Source organism: Pelobates fuscus, chromosome 9 (assembly GCF_036172605.1).
Source record: "Pelobates fuscus isolate aPelFus1 chromosome 9, aPelFus1.pri, whole genome shotgun sequence".
Taxonomy (NCBI): domain Eukaryota; kingdom Metazoa; phylum Chordata; class Amphibia; order Anura; family Pelobatidae; genus Pelobates; species Pelobates fuscus.
The window spans coordinates 58850485-58874288 of record NC_086325.1 but is presented as its reverse complement, the minus strand read 5'-3'; positions in this window follow the sequence as shown (position 1 = coordinate 58874288).

Here is a 23804-nt window from a genome sequence, read left to right as displayed (position 1 = left end):
GCCAACTCCTTGGTTTTGCACCCCTCCCTGTCACAGGTGCCTCACCCCAGGGCCCTGTTTAGCTTTGCAGAGAGCCCCAGATGGAATTTTTTCCCCAAGTAGGTGGGTTAATCTCATAAGAGCAGACATTAGTCTGTTAGATTAGGACCTGCAAGAGATGGAGTACATTGACGTTGTGGAAGGCTTATGCAATGTATGATCATATAATGTAACTAAACCCCCATTATCTTTGCCTAGATTAGGTGTTTTAAAAAAAAAAAAAAAAAAAAAAAACTAAGAAAATCTGATGACATGGAAGTTGCTGTTTGGTGGATTGGTGAGTGTGATGGATCTTGTATCTTGTGTAGTGTGTGCGTATACGTGTGTGTGTGTGTTTAAATATATATATATATATATATATATATATATATATATATATATATATATATATTACAAATAAAAAAATAACATTATTTGACTTTATTAATTATAATTTGAGGGACCTGCCTCACAACCCAGGCAGATAGTTCAGAGAATTTCATTGGCAAGCCCTATATTTAACCTGTAACTTTCCAAAACACCATAAAACCTTTACATGGGGGGTATTGCTATACTCTGGAGACTTTGCTGAACACAAATATGAGTGTTTTAAAAAGTAAAACTCATCACGACGATCAGTAAAAGTGCAGTTTTTGTTTAAAAAAATAAAAACGCTAACTTTGGCCAGCGTTTGTGTGGAGGTAGCCGAGGTAGGATTAAAAATACATATTTATTATATATTTAAAACACATTAATTAAATGTACACTGATTGAAAAAGCCCAGTGTGTTGGGAGAAACGCGTCTCGGCAAGAAGAGCCTATTTTGGGACATTTTCATGTGTTTGTTCATTTTTCTTATTTTAATGTGTTTTAAATATATATAAAAATATGTATTTTTAGTCCTGCCGCCGCCAACCCCCACTTCTGCTTCCTAAAGAAGGGTGGTGCCCTCTTTACTGGCACCCAAGCAATTCTACCCAGAGACAGTTTTTATTGGCTCTGAAAAAGGTGAGCAGCAACTTGTAGTTTATAATTTAAGCACCTTTTGATATTATGTACTTAACCATAGTTGTCTTTACTCTTTCAATTCTCTGAGGATATCTGTCAACATAAAAAAGGGTAAAGAGCCACCAGACATCACAGAAGTTTGTCCTGTTAGAGGCTCTCATCAATGTGAGTTTGCACCTCATAGACTTTGCTGTTCTGCAGATATATCACACGGATTTATGCTATGTTGTGCTTTCTTTCTTCTCCCTTATTTATGTTCATCTAATATGCAACGTGGCATCTGGAGTAAGTGAATACCACTCTCCTTTTACTTACTATTTATAGTGCTCCACTCAAATATACGCCATAGGAGCGAATCTTTTCAAACCTTGCCGTATATAATTCCTTTTTTGTATATCTATTATAGTGGTGAGAGAGATTCCCAATAGAGTGTGAAGCAGCTGTCACTTCTACACTGTTTGTACAATAAAGGATCACTATAGGGTCAGGAACATAAACATGTATTCCTGACCCTATAGTGTTTACACCACCATCTAGCCCCCTTGGGCCCCTCATGCCTCTATAAATATAGTACACATCTTACTGTATTCAAGCCTGAAGCTGTAAATCTGCATGCTGTTAGACTCAAAAAAACAAGCAGTCTGCTGACGTGGTAGCCTTATCCAATCACAATGCTTCCCCATAGGATTGGCTGAGACTGACAAAGAGGCAGATCAGGGGCAGAGCCAGCATGATTCAAACACAGCCCTGGCCAATCATATATATATAGTTTTTTTCTAATATAAAATATTGGTCCTTTCAGAGTAAAACGTTTAATTATACAGTAAGCATACTCACATGCAGACACAGGCAATCTCACTGACATCTCAATGACACACACAAGCTCATTGATACACAGCCTCATAGACAAACAATCTCACTGATATACATGAGCTCATTGACATAAAAACACAAGCTCACTCGCTAGCAGGCACACACATGCAAGTAAGCTCACTCACTAGCAGACGCGCACACACACAGCTTAATGTAGTGGTACTGGTGTCTATAGCATGTCCCTACAGGCTTTTCAACGTAAACACTGACTTTTCAGAGAAAAGGCAGTGTTTACATTGCTTCAAAGTGACACCGCTAGTGACAGTCACTCAGACGGTCACTAGAGGTGCTTCCTGTGTCAGTGCACCTACGTTCAGAGCCTCCACACTCTGTAGGTGCTGAACGTTCCCCATAGAGATACATTGATTCAATGCATCTCTATGAGGAGATGCTGATTGGTGTAGCGTTTTGCAGCAAATCCTATGGCAAAGCATTGGATTGGCTGAGATCATCAAGCTTGATGATCTCAGCCATAGAGGCAGGGACAGTCGAGGGGAGGCCAGCACGCTGCATGGGGAAAAGAAAGGTGAGCAAAAACACTATTTTTAAACACACATATACACCATGACAGACACACACCCCATGACAGACACACACCCCATGACAGACACACACCCCATGACAGACACACACCCCATGTCAGACACACAGACACCATGACAGACCATGACACAGACAGACCATGACACTGACAGACACACACACACACCATGACACAGACAGACACACACACATACACCATGACACAGACAGAAACACACCCCATGATGGACATAAACACACCCCATGATGGACAGACACACACCCCATGACAGACAGACACACACCCATGAAGGACAGACACACACCCCATGACAGACAGACACACACCCCATGACAGACAGACACACACCCCATGACAGACAGACACACACCCCATGACGGACAGACACACAGCCCATGACACAGACACACACACCATGATGGACAGACACACACACACACCATACAGACATACACCATGACACACCATACAGACAGACACACCATAACAGACAGACAAACTCACACTGGCACACATTACTACTACCTGCCAGGGGGTCGTGCTGTGCAGATGGCTGTCTGTGCTGGTGGCCGCTGGGGGAGGTCTTCTGGCGGCCGCTGGGAGAGGTCCTCTGGTGGCGGCTGGGAGAGATCTTCTGGCAGCTGCTGGGGGAGGTCTTCTGGCGGCCGCTGGGTGGAGGTCTTCTGGCGGCCGCTGGGGGAGCTGCACTGGCATTGCTCTCCCGCCCTCGCGTGCTGCTGAATGAGACCAGGGCCGGAATATGACATCATATTCTGGCCCCGGTCTCATTAACGCCTTAAGGACACATGACATGTGTGACATGTCATTATTCCCTTTTATTCCAGAAGTTTGGTCCTTAAGGGGTTAAGCTGCACGCTAGGGAGCAGAGACAGCACAGCTCCCCCAGCGGCCGCCAGAAGAAGACCTCCCCAGCGGCCGCCAGAAGACCACCCCCAGCGGCCGCCAGCAGACCTCCCCCAGCGGCCGCCAGCAGACCCAGGTGTCTGCCTGGCCCCAGGTGCTAACGGCCCACTGGTAAATTTCCCGGTATCCCGGTGTGCCAGTCCGGCCCTGGTTCTCACCTGAACAACCTCATTAAGCTGAAGTTGTTCAGGTGACTATAGTGTCCCTTTAATACGCACTACCCACAGGTGTTTTGGTATATGTGCTCAACATAAATAAACCCTATGAACAGAGGTGGAACTACTGTGGTCGCAGGGCCTGCCTTTAGAACCGCCGGGGGCCCCACATTAAGGGGCCCATCGGGTGGCCCATGCTGTTAGAGCCACCTGATGGAAATTAATTTCCAGTGGGCCTGGTCAGCACTGTGGTGCTTTAACAGCGCGACTGGGCCCCCTGAGATGACATCACAGCCGGGCGAAGTGACTGCCTCGGTCACTCCTCCCAGCTTACACCGGGGGCCACGCAGGAGAAAGAGGAGAGAGTCAGAGTGGGAACTCTGACTTCCATCAGGTTGAGCCACCACTGCACCCAAGGGAAAATCACCCTCCTGCACCTAAAAGGTAGGAAACCAGAGGATTACTAAGACATTTTCTATGTGTGTGTGGGTGTGTTTGTGTATGTGTGTCTGTATGAATGTTTCTCTGTAAGTGTGTATGTGTGTCTGTCTGTCTGAGTGTCTGTGTGTGTGTGTGTGTGTGTGTTTGTATGCATGTGTGTGTCTGTCTGTGTTTATGTATATGTGTGTCTGTGTGTCTGTGTGTGTTTGTATGTATGTGTGTGTCTGTGTGTATGTGTGTGTCTCTGTATATGTGTGTGTCTACATGTGTATCTGTTTGTCTGCATGTGTGGGAGGTAGAGGGTAGACGTATGGGGAGGTGGCGGGGGGTTAGATGTATGGGGGGGAGGGTTTCTAGTTATGCCTCTGCCTATGAGTACGCAGATTTACACAGTGATATATGATAAATGATGGCTCAAAATCTAGGAAAGTGTCTATTTAAGGTAGACTGCAGGCTTTAACGTATGTGATGTAAATAACATTTGCCTGTAGTTACTTTAACAATACCATATGTTTTATCTAATTCAAAGTGTCTTCAGTCATTTCTAAAAACTCAAAGTATGTTATTATTTTTATGTTATTCTGTGAACATTCCAGTTGCTATTCTACTGTTCATATTATGTGATCACCCAGTCTATCCATGTCTTTACTTCTGTATCATTTCTTTCATTAACTGTGTCAATGCCCCTATTGAAGAAAGCCAATTCAAGAAATTCTTCAGTAAGATAATTGAATAATTTTATGTTTTATGTTACTAAAGTGATTTTACAAGAATTTTAATACAAGAATTTTATGTTTTATGCTACTAAAGTGATTTTTTTTAACCTTTATTTGTGAACAGAGAACCCTGAAAAATATGGCATTAAGCCATGCCTTTGACTTGGCATGAAAAATTAAAATGGTTAAATCAAAACATTTTCTTTATTCTGACATGAAAAATCTGAGCTAGATTATCAACAGGACTTTCTTGCTTTGAAGACCTGCATGAACTCAGTTAACCTGTTTGAGTATGCTGTCTTTGTATTTGTCATGGTACCTGCCACTCACACCTCCTTCTTCTCCAGCAATTTCGGCACTTTGGACGCCGGCCGCGATAGCCCCGCCCCCTTTTATGATGCGGCGCAACTCCGCCGACGTCATGACGTCAATGACGTCACGACCCGTGGGAAATCTCAAACCAGGACGTTCTGGGGGCGTGGATATCAATTAAAGAGACAGGGTATAAAAGGTACTCACTTACTATGAGTCATTGCCCTGTCGTGGTTTTAGCTTGCCTTTCCCTTCAGTGCGTTTATATTCTCCTAGTGTCTTTGACTTGGCTTGTTTCTTGACTTTGCTTACCTCTCCTATCCTTATTATCGGCCCAGCTTACGCTTACCTGTCTTCTCGTTCCTTCGACCTTGGCTTGTCCCTGACCATTCCTTGTTTGCTTGACGTTAGTCCAGCCACTCTAAGGTCCGGTATACGTCTTTATAGTTTTAGTACACTGCGTGTTGGATCCCTGTCTTGATCCTGACAGTATTTGCTTGTCATCATGAAATGTGCTTACCCCTATGTGAATGAGGTTTTTCTTAAATTTTCTGTGTTCAGGAGTAAGGCCTTTTTGACACTTTTATGTATTTATTATACCAGTGTAGTTTAATACTTTCCCTGTTGCACCCATATATAGTGTATATTATTTCTTTACAGGATTACATGGCTTTTCTTATAATGCCCCATATAAATGGAACATTTTTTTTAATTATATATATATATGTTAAAAGGCCTGAACTTGTGGAGGCCTGAATTTGTGGGAGGAGTAAGTCCCCTACTTAAACTCCCAGCCCCTACTCACCTCTGCCTTTCAGCTGATTGTTTTGTCCCCATAGCAACCAGCACTTCCTGTCCAGCTTCCCTCCAGAATTTTTTCCTGTTTCCAGCAGTCAGACGTCCTGACCAGTCCTCCGTCCGTTTGAGGCCTTCCACTCGGTTCCCGGTCAAGGTACCCGGTTTCCGGTCACGAGACCGGCACATTCACGTAAGTTAGGCGTAGGAAATAGCGCCCCGCTATTTCCCGCCGTTCGGGCCTAAAAACGTAGGGGTAGGCTCCCTCTATCATATTCGTACAAACACACGCTTTTTTAACCGATTTCAGTGTTCACGCCAAAACAGACGAACGCTCGGCACTTTATCACTGCTTTTACATATTCGTACGGAAACTACCGAATCTATTATTATTTATATACACAGTAATATTATTACGGGCATTCTCTTATTTCCGTTTGGTCACCCAGGACCAATCTATTTCGTACGATTAAAACACAAAAACACCTTGCTCTAAATCCATATTCGGCTAGTTCTTATTCAAATAGGCTACAGTATGCACTAAGTTCTATTTCACGAATTCTACTTTTCTTTACGTATATTCCCTGTTCGGTCATATTGCTACTGATACCTTTTTTGTCAGTTAGGGGAGATAATTAGCTTGTTTAAAAATCTGCCTTGTGATTTTCTTTCTATGTTAACCAGTTAATTTGTTTTACTACTTTTTAAATTATCCACGTCTATCATAAACGTACGGTTTCTATACACTGTGGCAGGATGGCCAGGCTCGTCACAAACTTCAAATGCAACAGTCAGGATAAAATAGTACTGCAGTTTATTGTCACTTTCCACAATATATACAAGGTTGTGCTCTCCCACAAAATAAAACAAAAAGAAAATTAATCCTACTCCAACTTGGAGACTTACTAAACAACAGTGTTACTAACTATCCAACTGGCCAGCTAATCTAGTTCCCAGTTTTAAACAAAATGAAAAACAGCACTTTAAGCAGGTTTCACACAGTACCTTTGTCTCAGGCTTAACTGCCTCCTCTCTCCCAGCTGTTAGACTCTCTGATATCTTCAGAGGCTAACCTTTTAAAACCCTAGTGCTGGTTAATTACATTCACCTGGTATATAACATTCAAGGGGTGACTCCCACCAATTAACCCCATCATGCTGGGAATAGAGCACTCCAATCTATTACTAACATAGAAAGCCTCTATGACCTTGCCACAACACATATTTACCTATTAAACACTTCATTTTGTCACATATACTAATAAATACTGTTTATAAACACAATATCCGGCACATAAACGTCTGTACTATTCATTTTCCATATAATCACGCTGTCACATATTTTTGGCTTTACAGACTGCATCGGTTTCTCGCTTTTTCTGCGCTAAAGTTGTTTATTTCAAGGTCTTTTATTACAGGAACAGGTATTGTATTTTATCACTTTGCATTATAAAGCCATAGGCCTAAAATGTTTACATATTGGGTTTTATTACTTACCTCCACACCTGTCGTTAACTATGGAATTTTTCTTCGGTTAACCCTTAGCTCCAGTATTATTCTAGGCTTCCCCCGGTTCTACACAGTTAAACCGTTTCGCATAACGTAATTTCTTTATGTCAAACCAAGGTATAGTTCACAACTCGTTTGTTACTACACCTCATATAAAACCTATCACGGTCTCAAGTTCATTACTACTTTTCCACAGGCTTACGCCCACGGTACGTTAATTCTTTACTATTATTTCTACTCAGACATACGGTCATACAGCCATCAGGCTCCGGAAAACACCAAAACCTGACCCGGTACTCAGCCATACCTTCAGGTACTTACGTCTATACCCAAATACGTCCAATCGTCACCCCAAGGCCTCATCCAGCCTTCTCACAAATATCTATTTCAGCCCAGTCACACACTTAAACCTTCCAGATCCCTCAATGCAGGATCTCACGTTGCGCCCCTAACAAACAACCTACTCCCAATTCAAATCATACGCCACCACGATACGCATAAATACGTCAACATCTGTCTTAAAGCCTCAGGACTCTTCCTCAAGGACCGCATAAGACGAGACTTACCACACTTATTACCACCAGAAGGTTCCAGATACCATTCGCAAGAAGTCAAGGTTAGTATCTACACAACATTCCAGTCCTCTCACCTTATCCTTAAATATACAATCGAACTGGCTACAGGGTCTAGGCTAATGCCTTAGCGCACCCTATCAGAAAACTCGTCCCAGCGAGGCCTTCCATCCCCCCCCACCTCAACACGGAGGTACGGCCCCACGCCCAAATCATAGTTACAAGCCTCGCATGCCCTACTACAGGGCGCTAGTCAGGGCCTCACCTGTCACGGCCACACGTTTTGATTTCTCTCTACTGTCACCGAGAGGCCAACATCCCGCCACCACGTCTGTGGCAACTACGTCATAAGCCAAATCATAGGTAGAGCCTCTCACCGCCACTTGGCATTAGCAGGGCCTCACCTATCCAAACATTCAACAGTTAAGTTTTTCGCTTTGGCATCTAGCATTACAGTCCAGTTCTTCCATATACACCACCCCACATACCCCACCTACTTACCTTACGCCCCTTCTAATATATCTTTCACATAATCATTCCTTTTAGAATGTCCCAAGAACCTATTCCAACCAAAGAATTGACAGAAGAAACTCCATTCACGCCTACCAGACCCGGGTGTCCAGGCGAATCACTCACTCTTTCAACCCCCACGTCCTTGAGAGCATGGACTAGTTCCAAACTTACGGCCGAGCTTAGGCTCAGGGGAATCCCCTTTCCGGCCACAGCTAGGAAGGCTGAACTTTATAGGCTACTTACTCACCAAGCCCCCGAGCCCAGGCCAGGGACTAGCTCTCAAGGACAACCACCAAGCAACAGCACGGCCACCCAGGATACCCTGGCAGAGATCTTGGCCAATCTACAGACCCTCAATAGCAGGCTATCTAAGGTGGAAAGCGCCATCTCCTCCCCAGGTACTACCACGGTAGTCCCAGTCGCTTTCACGGCTGTACCTACTATACCAACATGCCCTCCTATACTCCCCCCTCCAGCACCGGGCACAGCCATTACACCATTTGAGTCACCAGCACACTCCGTCCCTGACTCTATCAGGAAAGATATCCTAGACGGGAAGGATGTGTGTCTGGTGTCCTTGCTCATAGCCTCACAGGATGTACTTGAGAACAAGGCATTCAATTATGGTGATATCTCTGTGGTGCTCAAGACAAGGGATCCCAGGCTTAATCATCTGGTGGATTATCTCACCACAGGGTTCACTAAAGGGTTTCTCACGGGTATTGTAGCCATTCCCCCAGGTACACTAGAATGCCCTAATCTCCAGTCAGCACGTTTAGACCCAGTCTCCATAGACACTCTCATTGCCTCTGAAATCACCAACGGTTTCATGATCGGCCCCTTCACCTCTTCACCATTCTCCTCCTGGCACACTAACCCCATTGGTATTGCTATTCACAAATATTCTAATAAAAAAAAAAAAAAAAAAAGTCTAATTATTGATTTATCGGCACCGCACTCCTCTTTTGTTCCAAGCATAAACGCACTCATTCCAGCAGACAAATTCTCACTTCAGTACGTAACCATCGACGACGCCATACAGTCCATCATATCATCTGGTAATCGACCCTGGCTTAGCAAAACGGACATCACAAACGCATTTAAATTACTACCCATGCACCCCTCACTCTGGCACTTACACGGTGTTAAATGGCGAGGGAAATATTACTTCTCTACACGACTCACTTTCGGTTCTCGAAGCAGCCCCAAACTGTTCGACATTTTCGCAGAGTCACTATGCTGGCTGCTTCTGAACGTCACCAGGTGTCACTCCGTTATCCACTACCTTGACGACTTTTTACTAATAGAGCCAGGGTCACCTTCACCCACAGCAATCAGAAGCACTACTGCACTATTTTCCACACTTGGAGTCCCTTTGTCCACAGCCAAAACTATAGGCCCCACAACTAAATTGACCTTTCTGGGGATAGAACTGGACTCTGTTAACCTCAGAGCTAGCCTCCCCCACGACAAACTGTCACGTTTGAGAGGGGAGATGACTTGTTCCTGCGGAATGATGTTTGCACTAGAAAAGAACTTCAGTCCCTTCTCGGATCCCTGAACTTTGCGATGCGCATCATTCCGTAGGGAAGGTCTTTCATATCCAGACTCCTTTGCCTGCTGACAACACGGCCGCTGACGCACTTTCTGGTTCTCAATTTCAGGCATTTTCTCAGGCACTCCCAACGGCTCACCTACAACCATCCAGGACACCACGGTTCCACGATCTAATCCTGGATTAAGCACACTCTTGAACCACGCTAGAGCACTCACTCACCAAGCATTATCACCAAACACGGCTATCACTTACAATAGGGCTCTTAATATATTTAGTAAATTCACAGCAGAGTTCGGTTTACAAGGTGACTTCTGTATTAAAACCATGGTGGCGTTTGCCTCTTTTTTCCACCTACACCTTAAACTATCTCACAACACCATTAAACTATATCTCACGGGGGTCCAGCACCACAGCCTCACCTTTTTTTCCTAACACACCTTTCCTGTCTTCATACCCCGTCAAAAAGGTTTTGAAAGGAATATCAAAGGTTTCACCTCCACTTTCTACCATTAGATTACCTATAGATGGGCCATAGATAGATCTTCAGGTCACTTAGCAATCTCCTTGACACAGCCCCATTCGACATCGGCACAAATACGGTGATCAAATCTGCTTTATATCTCGCTTTCTACGGTTTTCTCAGACCTAGAGAGTTCACCGTAATTTTTCAAGGAGATACGAAGCTAAGACTTAAAATATCACACCTCACTAAAATAGAGGATCACTACCAACTTTCGATCCCTACAACTAAAACCAACCGGTCACTACACCCTACTATAATTCCTCTCTTCCCTACTGATAATGCCTGGTGTCCGGTAAAAGTACTAGACCACCTACGGTCAACTCTGCACGGTCACCTACTGGACTCTCCGCTCTTAACACTACAAGGGCACCCGTTAACCACAGCAAAATTGATGGTTCATATCAGAATTCTGTTATCTAAGCTCGGACACAACCCGATTGCATTCTCTAGGCACTCCTTCCGTATAGGAGCAGCCTCTAGCACTAACACACCGGTCCATATCATCAAGAGACTGGGGCGGTGGAAATCCTCCATATATACTGCATATATTCCACAGCCGGAGAAAGAGCTTCGCCAAGCTTTCAGCAACTTGGTTTTGTAAAAAATGCAATAAAGTGTGTATTTCTCGAATTTATCTTTTTGCCCTCTTTTATTTACAGGCCCACTCGTACGTTGGTTTCGGCACACCACAACCAACTTTGCTCACAGTTACTATCCATTACGTATTTAAATTCCGAGCACAAGTTAAAAGGCCTGAACTTGTGGAGGCCTGAATTTGTGGGAGGAGTAAGTCCCCTACTTAAACTCCCAGCCCCTACTCACCTCTGCCTTTCAGCTGATTGTTCCCACCCACCTACACCCTGTTATAATTACATTCTCCTTGGTGGGCCCTCTTTTATTTACAGGCCCACTCGTACGTTGGTTTCGGCACACCACAACCAACTTTGCTCACAGTTACTATCCATTACGTATTTAAATTCCGAGCACAAATATATATATAAATATATATATATATATATATATATATATATATATATATATATATATATATATATATATATATATCTTCAGTAGACCTTGCACACTGACTTTAACAATTATAACACCGGGTGCGTTCTTGAAGCCAATGCCAATAACAGAATGTAAATAGTAAGAGACTTGCACTCACGGTTTTCTCAATTAGTAGAATTCCTTTATTTCATGTCCATTTAGAACTGATTGAGGTTTCAGCCCCCATCCGTGGCTTTCCTCAGGATCAACACATCACATGTTGTATTAAGTGACAAAGGAATGTCTGAACCTCTGAAACTGAACTTTTAGGTCGATCCATCAATAAATAGTTTCTATTTTTGGGGGAAATGGTTTTAATTTCCTTCTCAATGGTGTTCTTATTATACCCTTTTTTAACCAGTTTATTTTTTATGTGTCTTGCCTGCATTTTGAAATCTTGTAGATTGCAACAGTGATGTCTCACTCTGGTGAGTTGATTCTTTGTAATGCTTCTTAACCACAGTTTGTGGTGACAACTCTTCCTGTGGAAGTAACTGTTACCATCAGTTTTCTTAAAGTAACATTTTGATTTGACTTTGTCTCCCTCACAGAAGAAACTGAGATCTAGAAAATCTCATGTTTATCCCACTAAGGTGTGAATTTTAAATTAAATGTATTTTGATTGAGGTAGTGTACGAAAGTATTAAAAGACTCATGAGACCCATTCCAAATGACAATAACATCATCTATATACCGCCGTCACAGGACCAGATTGTCCCTCCAGTCATGCCGGCACCAGACAAAGAGGTCTTCCCACCTTCTCATATATATGTTGGCATAACTAGGGGCAGTACCTGTAATCTGAAGGTAAAATTCTCCTTCAAAAAATAAATAGTTATGTTCCAATATAAATTGGATAGCTGATAAAATAAAATTCCTAAGTGTTGGGGAAACTTCAGTGTCTTGACTAATGAAAACATTCCCTGCCTTAATGCTAAAATGATGATGAATAACTGTATAAAGTGATGTGATGTCTAACGTGGCCCAGCTATACTCATCCCTCCATTTGATATTGTCTAGTTCCTGTAACATGACCTTAGTATCCTTCATATAAGAAGGGGCTTTTTGAGTGCATTTTTGAAGGCTTGAATCTAAAGGCTGATAGGTTAGCTGTGATGGAATTAATGCCACTAATTATAGGGTGTCCTGGTGGAGAAAACAAATTTTTATGAAGTTTAGGCAAAAAATAGAAAATTGGAATACTGTTGACTGTTGACTGTTAAACAAAAATTTGAGGTTTTGTTCCAAAATTACTTAATCTTTAGATAACATATATTTTAATTCTTCCCCCCCTGTGTCACTAGTCACCCCCCTGTGTCACTAGTCACCCCCCGTGTCACTAGTCACCCCTCTGTGTCACTAGTCAACCCCCCGTGTCACTAGTCACCCCCCTGTGTCACTAGTCACCCCCTGTGTCACTACTCAACCCCCTGTGTCACTAGTCACCCCCCTGTGTCACTAGTCACCCCCCTGTGTCACTAGTCACCCCCCTGTGTCACTAGTCACCCCCCTGTGTCACTAGTCACCCCCCTGTGTCACTAGTCACCCCCCTGTGTCACTAGTCACCCCCTGTGTCACTAGTCACCCCTCCTGTCACTAGTCACCCCCCTGTGTCACTAGTCACCCCTCCCTGTCACTAGTCACCCCCCCGTCACTAGTCACCCCCCTGTGTCACTACTCAACCCCCTGTGTCACTAGTCACCCCCCTGTGTCACTAGTCACCCCCCTGTGTCACTAGTCACCCCCCTGTGTCACTAGTCACCCCCCTGTGTCACTAGTCACCCCCCTGTGTCACTAGTTACCCCCCTGTGTCACTAGTCACCCCCTGTGTCACTAGTCACCCCTCCTGTCACTAGTCACCCCCCTGTGTCACTAGTCACCCCCCTGTGTCACTAGTCACCCCTCCCTGTCACTAGTCACCCCCCCGTCACTAGTCACCCCCCTGTGTCACTACTCAACCCCCTGTGTCACTAGTCACCCCCCTGTGTCACAAATCACCCCCCCTGTGTCACTAGTCACCCCCCGTGTCACTAGTCACCCCTCCTGTCACTAGTCACCCCACTGTGTCACTAGTCACCCCTCCCTGTCACTAGTCACCCCCCTGTCACTAGTCACCCCCCTGTGTCACTAGTCACCCCCGGTCACTACTCACCCCCCTGTATCACTACTCACCCCCCTGTGTCACTACTCACCCCCTGTCACTAGTCACCCCCCTGTGTCACTAGTCACCCCCCTGTGTCACTAGTCACCCCCCATGTCACTAGTCACCCCCCATGTCACTAGTCACCCCCCGTGTCACTAGTCACCCCCCGTGTCACTAGTCACCCCCCTACTAGTCACCCCCCTGTGTCAGTAGTCACCCCCGTCACTACTCACCCAACGTGTCACTAGTCAACCCCCCTGTGTCACTACTCACCCCCCTGTCACTAGTCACCCCCCCTCTGTCACTAGTCACCCCCCTCTGTCACTACTCACCCCCCTGTCACTAGTCACCCCCCCTGTCACTAGTCACCCCCCTGTGTCACTAGTCACCCCCGTGTCACAAGTCACCCCCCGTGTCACTAGTCATCCCTCCCTGTCACTAGTCATCCCTCCCTGTCACTAGTCACCCCCCGTGTCACTAGTCACCCCCGTGTCACTAGTCACCCCCTCACTGTGTCACTAGTCACCCCCCTCACTGTGTCACTAGTCACCCCCTCACTGTGTCACTAGTCACCCCTTCACTGTCACTAGTCACCCCCACTGTGTCACTAGTCACCCTCCCTCACTGTGTCACTAGTCACCCCCTCACTGTGTCACTAGTCACCCCCTCACTGTGTCACTAGTCACCCCTTCACTGTCACTAGTCACCCCCACTGTGTCACTAGTCACCCTCCCTCACTGTGTCACTAGACACCCCCTTCACTGTCACTAGTCACCCCCCACTGTGTCACTAGTCACCCTCCCTCACTGTGTCAATAGTCACCCCCTCACTCTGTGTCACTTGTCACCTCAGTCACTAGTCACCCTCCCTCTGTCACTAGTCACCCCCTCCCTCACTCTGTCACTAGTCACCCCTCCCTCTGTCACTAGTTACTCCCTCCCTAACTGTCACCCCCTCCCTCCCTCTGTCACTATGTCACCCCCACCCGCCCTCTGTCACTGTGTCACCCCCACCCTCTGTCACTTGTCACCCCTCCCTCTGTCACTAGTCACCCCTCCCTCTGTCACTAGTCTCCCTCTGTCACCATGTCACCCCCTCCCTCATTCTGTCACCATGTCACCCCCTCCCTCACTCTGTCACTGTGTCACCCCCTCCCTCACTCTGTCACTAGTCACCCACTCCCTCCCTCACTCTGTCACTAGTCATCCCCTCCCTCACTCTGTCACTAGTCATCCCCTCCCTCACTCTGTCACTAGTTACCCACTCACTCTAGTGACAGAGTGAGGGAGGGGATGACTAGTGAAAGAGAAAGGGAGGGAAGGGATGACTAGCGTGAGGGACACAGAGTGAGGGAGGGAATGGGTGACACAGTGATAGAGGGAGGGGGTGACTAGTGACAGAGTGCGGGAGTGGGTGACTAGTGACAGAGGGAGGGATGGGGTGACTAGTGACTAGTCACCCCCCGTGTCACTAGTAACCCCTCCTGTCTCTAGTCACCCCCCTGTATAACTAGTCACCCCACTGTGTCACTAGTCACCCCCCGTGTCACTAGTCACCCCCCGTGTCACTAGTCACCCCCCTATGTCACTAGTCACCCCTCCCTGTCACTAGTCACCCGCCTGTCACTAGTCACCCCCCGTCACTAGTCAACCCCTTGTGTCACAAGTCACCCCCCTGTGTCACAAGTCACCCCCCTGTGTCACAAGTCACCCCCCCGTGTCACTAGTCACCCCCCCGTGTCACTAGTCACCCCTCCCTGTCACTAGTCACCCCTCCCTGTCACTAGTCACCCCTCCCTGTCACTAGTCACCCCCCTGTCACTAGTCACCCCCCTGTGTCACCAGTCACCCCGTCACTATTCACCCCCCCTGTATCACTACTCACCCCCCCTGTGTCACTACTCACCCCCCTGTGTCACTACTCACCCCCCGTGTCACTAGTCACCCCCCGTGTCACTAGTCACCCCTCCCTGTCACTAGTCACCCCCCTGTCACTAGTCACCCCCCTGTCACTAGTCACCCCCCTGTGTCACCAGTCACCCCGTCACTATTCACCCCCCCTGTATCACTACTCACCCCCCCTGTGTCACTACTCACCCCCCTGTGTCACTACTCACCCCCCTGTCACTACTCACCCCCCGTGTCACTAGTCACCTCCCGTGTCACTAGTCACCCCCTGTCACTAGTCACCCCCCCTGTCACTAGCCCCCCCTGTGTCACTACTCACCCCCGTGTCACTACTCACCCCCCCTGTCACTAGTCACCCCCCCTGTGTCACCCCCCCTGTGTCACTAGTCACCCCCCTACTAGTCACCCCCCTGTGTCACTAGTCACCCCCCGTCACTACTCACCCAACGTGTCACTAGTCAACCCCCCTGTGTCACTACTCACCCCCTGTCACTAGTTACCCCCCTCTGTCACTAGTCACCCCCCTCTGTCACTAGTCACCCCCCTCTGTCACTAGTCACCCCCTTCTGTCACTACTCACTCCCCCTCTGTCACTACTCACTCCCCCTGTGTCACTAGTCACCCCCCTGTTACTAGTCACCCCCCTGTGTCACTAGTCACCCCCCCTGTCACTAGTCACCCCATGTCACAAGTCACCCCCCCTGTGTCACTAGTCATCCCTCCCTGTCACTAGTCACCCCCCTGTGTCACTAGTCACCCCCCCGTGTCACTAGTCACCCCCGTGTCACTAGTCACCCCCCTGTCACTAGTCACCCCCCTGTGTCACTATTCACCCCCCCGTATCACTACTCACCCCCCCGTGTCACTACTCACCCCCCCGTGTCACTACTCACCGCCCGTGTCACTACTCACCCCCCTGTCACTAGTCACCCCCGCGTGTCACTAGTCACCCCCGCGTGTCACTAGTCACCCCCCCGTGTCACTAGTCACCCCCCCTGTCACTAGTCACCCCCCCTGTCACTAGTCACCCCCCCTGTCACTACTCACCCCCCGTGTCACTAGTCACCCCCCCTGTCACTAGTCACCCCCCTGTGTCACCCCCCTGTGTCACTAGTCACCCCCCTACTAGTCACCCCCCTGTGTCACTAGTCACCCCCCGTCACTACTCACCCAACGTGTCACTAGTCAACCCCCTGTGTCACTAGTCAACCCCCCTGTGTCACTACTCACCCCCTGTCACTAGTCACCCCCCTCTGTCACTAGTCACCCCCCTCTGTCACTAGTCACCCCCTTCTGTCACTACTCACCCCCCTCTGTCACTACTCACTCCCCCTGTGTCACTAGTCACCCCGTGTCACTAGTCACCCCCCGTGTCACAAGTCACCCCCCTGTGTCACTAGTCATCCCTCCCTGTCACTAGTCACCCACCCGTGTCACTAGTCACCCCCCCGTGTCACTAGTCACCCCCCCGTGTCACTAGTCACCCCCCCGTGTCACTAGTCACCCCCCGTGTCACTAGTCACCCCCCGTGTCACTAGTCACCCCCCGTGTCACTAGTCACCCCCCTGTCACTAGTCACCCCCCTGTCACTAGTCACCCCCCTGTCACTAGTCACCCCCGTCACTATTCACCCCCCCTGTATCACTACTCATCCCCCCGTGTCACTAGTCACCCCCCTGTCACTAGTCACCCCCCGTGTCACTAGTCACCCCCCTGTCACTAGTCACCCCCCTGTCACTAGTCACCCCCCTGTCACTAGTCACCCCCCTGTGTCACTACTCACCCCCCGTGTCACTAGTCACCCCCCTGTGTCACTAGTCACCCCCCTACTAGTCACCTCCCTGTGTCACTAGTCACCCCCTACTAGTCACCCCCCTGTGTCACTAGTCACCCCCCGTCACTACTCACCCAACGTGTCACTAGTCAACCCCCCTGTGTCACTAGTCAACCCCCCTGTGTCACTACTCACCCCCCCGTGTCACTACTCACCCCCCCGTGTCACTACTCACCCCCCTGTGTCACTACTCACCCCCCTGTGTCACTACTCACCCCCGTGTCACTAGTCACCCCCCCTGTCACTAGTCACCCCCCTGTCACTAGTCACCCCCCTGTGTCACTACTCACCCCCCGTGTCACTAGTCACCCCCCTGTGTCACTAGTCACCCCCCTACTAGTCACCCCCCTGTGTCACTAGTCACCCCCCATCACTACTCACCCAACGTGTCACTAGTCAACCCCCCTGTGTCACTAGTCAACCCCCTCTGTCACTAGTCACCCCCCTCTGTCACTACTCACTCCCCCTGTGTCACTAGTCACCCCCCTGTCACTAGTCACCCCCCTGTGTCACTAGTCACCCCTCCTGTCACTAGTCACCCCCCGTGTCACAAGTCACCCCCCCGTGTCACTAGTCATCCCTCCCTGTCACTAGTCACCCCCGTGTCATTAGTCACCCCATGTCACTAGTCACCCCCCCTGTCACTAGTCACCCCCCTCACTGTGTCACTAGTCACCCCCTCACTGTGTCACTAGTCACCCCCCTCACTGTGTCACTAGTCACCCCCTTCACTGTCACTAGTCACCCCCCACTGTGTCACTAGTCACCCTCCCTCACTGTGTCACTAGTCACCCCCTTCACTGTCACTAGTCACCACCCACTGTGTCACTAGTCACCCGCCCTCACTGTGTCACTAGTCACCCCCTCACTCTGTGTCACTTGTCACCTCAGTCACTAGTCACCCTCCCTCTGTCACTAGTCATCCCCTCCCTCACTCTGTCACTAGTCACTCCTTCCTCTGTCACTAGTTACTCCCTCCCTAACTGTCAACCGCTCCCTCCCTCTGTCACTATGTCACCCCCACCCGCCCTCTGTCACCAGTCACCCCTTCCTCCCTCTGTCACTGTGTCACCCCCACCCTCTGTCACTAGTCACCCCTCCCTCTGTCACTAGCCTCCCTCTGTCACCATGTCACCCCCTCCCTCATTCTGTCACCATGTCACCCCCTCCCTCACTCTGTCACTGTGTCACCCCCTCCCTCACTCTGTCACTATTCATCCCTCCCTGTCACTAGTCACCCCCCTGTGTCACTAGTCACCCCCGTGTCATTAGTCACCCCCCCTGTCACTAGTCACCCCCCTCACTGTGTCACTAGTCACCCCCTCACTGTGTCACTAGTCACCCCCCTCACTGTGTCACTAGTCACCCCCTTCACTGTCACTAGTCACCCCCCACTGTGTCACTAGTCACCCTCCCTCACTGTGTCACTAGTCACCCCCTTCACTGTCACTAGTCACCACCCACTGTGTCACTAGTCACCCGCCCTCACTGTGTCACTAGTCACCCCCTCACTCTGTGTCACTTGTCACCTCAGTCACTAGTCACCCTCCCTCTGTCACTAGTCATCCCCTCCCTCACTCTGTCACTAGTCACTCCTTCCTCTGTCACTAGTTACTCCCTCCCTAACTGTCAACCCCTCCCTCCCTCTGTCACTATGTCACCCCCACCCGCCCTCTGTCACCAGTCACCCCTTCCTCCCTCTGTCACTGTGTCACCCCCACCCTCTGTCACTAGTCACCCCTCCCTCTGTCACTAGCCTCCCTCTGTCACCATGTCACCCCCTCCCTCATTCTGTCACCATGTCACCCCCTCCCTCACTCTGTCACTAGTCACCCACTCCCTCCCTTACTCTGTCACTAGTCATCCCCTCCCTCACTCTGTCACTAGTCACCCCCTCCCTCACTCTGTCACTAGTCATCCCCTCCCTCACTCTGTCACTAGTCATCCCCTCCCTCACTCTGTCCCTAGTCATCCCCTCCCTCACTCTGTCCCTAGTCATCCCCTCCCTCACTCTGTCACTAGTCACCCACTCACTCTAGTGACAGAGTGAGGGAGGGGATGACTAGTGACAGAGTTAAGGAGGGAGTGACTAGTGACAGGGAGGGAGGGGGTGACTAGTGACAGAGAAAGGGAGGGAAGGGATGACTAGCGTGAGGGACACAGAGTGAGGGAGGGAATGGGTGACACAGTGACAGAGGGAGGGGGTGACTAGCGACAGAGTGCGGGAGTGGGTGACTAGTGACAGAGGGAGGGATGGGGTGACTAGTGACAGTCACCACCTCCCTCACTCTGTCACTAGTCACCCCCTCCCTCTGTCACTGTGTCACCCATTCCCTCCCTTACTCTGTCACTAGTCACCCTCTCCCCCACTCTGTCACTAGTCACCCCCTTCCTCACTCTGTCACTAGTCACCCACTCCCTCCCTTACTCTGTCACTAGTCACCCCCTCCCTCACTCTGTCACTAGTCATCCCCTCCCTCACTCTGTCACTAGTCACCCACTCACTCTAGTGACAGAGTGAGGGAGGGGATGACTAGTGACAGAGTTAAGGAGGGAGTGACTAGTGACAGGGAGGGAGGGGGTGACTAGTGACAGTCACCACCTCCCTCACTCTGTCACTAGTCACCATCTCCCTCACTCTGTCACTGTGTCACCCCCTCTCTCTGTCACTAGTCACCCACTGCCGCACTCTGTCACTAGTCACCCCCTCCCTCTGTCACTGTGTCACCCATTCCCTCCCTCACTCTGTCACTAATCACCCCCTCACTCCACGGGTTAGGGGGCGCAAATTACTTGCCTTGCCCCGGGTGCTGACAACCCACGCTACGCCACTGGATAGAGCATGGTATTCTTTTAAATGTGCCTTTGTATGTTACCTAAAAACGGTTCACAAAAATTCTGATCACAAGTATAAATGAAAGAATTCACACTTATAAAACATTTAACATCTAATTATTTAGATGTATTGTTTTATAGAAAATGTCAATTAATTTATATACAATAAAATTGATAAAATTAATATATGATAGATAGAAAATAAAGTAGTTTTAATGGCCACTATAAAAACGAGAACATGTTATCATCCAAATATACAGCTACAAAATATTTTTTTTAATATCAACAGTAGTAATATACACCACACTAGCAATAAGATGCCCTTAGAAATGTCAGTACATGCATTATGTACAAAATTGTACAAACAGGATAGTAAAAAAATACATACTATATACAGAAAAGCCTAAGCAGAGACTGGGCCCCTAATAACAGCATTGAGCATTGATCCAATGGGGAAAGCATTGGATTGGCTAAAATCAGAAAGGGGGTGGGACCAGTCAGCACCTCCTCATAGAGATGCATTGAATCAATGCATCTCTATGAGGAAAATTCAGCATCCCCATGCAGAGTGTGGAGACGCTGAATGGCAGTGCTGCCTACAGTGCAGCACTGAGTCAGAAAGCACCTCCAGTGGCCATCCGAGGAGTGGCCACTTGGAGGTGTCCCTTGGTGCAATGGAAACATGGCCTTTTCTCTGAAAAGGCAGTGTTTACATTAAAATGCCATAAGGCAATGATTATACTCACCAGAACAACTACATTAAGCTATAGTTGTTCTTGTGACTATAGTGTCCCTTTAACCTCGGCTGTTTGTAACACTATATTCATTACTTTTAACCCACTGTTTAGTAGACTAACCCCTAGACTATATAGTTTTTTTTTTATCTGTATTGTTATTTTTATATTTATTTTTATTGTTTTTGCTTCTACTCCTGGTAGATTTTAGTCTTTTTTCTCATTCACCTTTCACATGCACACATGGATGAGAAAAATGGGTTGTTTGTTAAACTAAGTGGGAAATAGTGCTCTATGGGAAGCTTTAGATGCCTTCATTTTTTGAGAGAGTACAATTGTTTTAACAATAGATGAGGCTATGAGAATCTAGTTATTTTAATGACTTCAAATTAAAAATGTAGAAAAGCACTCTTTAGCTTCCAGCAAAGCCATAAAAAAATACGTGTTTATATGGCAGTTTTTTTTTTTTTTACTATATTTTACTGCACCCATTGCAAAGTAAGCATTTGAAGAAGAAAGAGCTTAGCAAAGCATTATCCATTTAATAATTTGTGGACATTTAAGACAGTCATTATAGTGGATTAAGAATTGGTATGCATAGCTAAAAATAATTACCTGCAAGTTGTAGAAAAGACAATACTTTTAAAAGGTATTCCTATCTGAAGACATTATGCTTAAAATAAAAATTCACAAAGTCAGAACATGAAAGCAGATTCTGGCTTATCTAAAAAGGCTTTAAAAAAAAAAAAAAAAAAAGAACATGCCCTTGAATAATAATAATAATAAAAAACACCATACTGATGCTGTCAGAAATTGAATACCAAACTGCCAAAGTGATCAGGAATTGTTAGGCACTCACACGCTGAGAGAAAAAATGTCCTTGAGCCCAAGGTATTGACAAGCATGTCAATAGATACATAGATAACATGACATGCTATAGCTAGTAAATGCTAGATTATTTTAAATTAAAAATGAATAAATCTCAAATCTCCTCTATCCATACTGTCCAACATTTAAAATTCTGACCTTTAAAGACAGTTTTCAATAGAATCATTCTGTTGTCGAATATAATGAATGTACGTAAGATGAGGTCTTGGTGTACCTTCAGAAAATACTAAGTATTTCAGTGTCCCTAAGCAAAGATTTGAAATGAAAAATATAAAAGGCACTTGATGACATTGATGATAGCTATAGGTACATTCGGTTCTATGGTATGAAGAATTAAGAATAAGAAAATGTTGAGTTTATATGTATAAGCAATGTGATTTTTTTGTTAACTCTTAAAGCACAAGTGTTGTATACACTTTTGCATTTAATAGTTTTTTAAGACAGAAAAAAATGCTTGGTCATTTTTAATGGAAATATGAGGTTTATTCATTAGTACATATTTAAGATTTTTTTTTTTTTTTTTTTTTAAATCTCAGCTCATTGGAAGCAAAAGCTTTCTAGAGCATAAAAACTGCCAAATACAGAATGTGGGTAATATTTCTTTGGAAAATCAAATTAGCACCTTTAACAGCTTTTGTAACAAGGAGATGAATAGTGTTGGTTGCTTCAAATGAGCAAACAGTCATTATTTATAGTTGTGTCACATAAAATAAATTGATGCAATTTCTGTACAAATGTATAAATATGTAAATTGATGCATTATTAATGACAAACATATTTGATGAAATATAATAAGAAATTAAGGTGTTCTCAAAATTACATTTTCTGTCAATAATAAATATCAAATGCTTTCCACATTCACAATAGTTTGCATGGATGAAAAAAAAAACATTTGTACTAAAGAGGTTTTGTCTTCTATAACATGACAAAGTAAAATTTTTATATTCTAATAATGAAATTTGTACAATTAACCAAATTGCTGACAAAGTTGCTGAAAATGGTTTTCACTACATGCGCTGAAGTTTCTTTTAGTTACACGTAGATTGAAGGTAGAGTCAGGTAAACAAGAAACTGCCTTCATAATTCTGCATAGCCAAGGATGCAACTGGAAAGACAATACAATTTGAATTCTTATTGCGTTACTATCTGTGCAACATGATTGTGGTTTGCCTTACACAATACCTAAGTGAAACTATTGGCAGATGAGTTATTATTAGAGTTCTAAAATAGCTGCCTAATTTTGAATGTGCCTTTGCATGTTACCTAAACACGTTTCACAAACAGTCTGATCCCAACTATAAATTAAATAATTCACACTTATATTACAATTAACATTTAACTATTTAGATGTATTGTTTCATATAAAATGTAAGTTAACATGTATGTACAATAAAATGGATACAATTAATATATTACAGATAGAAATTGGCTAACTCATATCTGCACAAGATAGAAGTCCATATCAAAGATCTTTCGCTGTTTAGCTTTCACACATAACACACTAGCTGTCATTTTTAAAGCAGGACAAGGGCTCTACGCCATGTAAGTGCAATATTTCTTCAATGTTTACAAATTATATCATGTTGAATGTTTATTTACCTCACTATCTCTTGTATTTTGTTGAGAGACTACAACATAAGCTAGGAGAAATATGTTAAAGGGATACTACACTGCCCAAATACAGACAAATACAAATAATCCTTATTTTATAGATATACGCCCAATGGATAAATGGATTTAATTATGCATTTTTTAATTGGGAGTATATCTAAAAAACAGCTTGCAGAAGCTAGGGATCTCTTGACTGCAACCTTTGCCAGTCCTCCACTTCTTCCCCTGCCCAGATCTACTGCAGCTGTCCAATCACAGACTTTCCAATGCAGTTCAACAAGAAGGTTTTTCAAGACAGGTGCTCTGAGCAATTAACTACCACTTGAGCTTAGCTCCACTGAG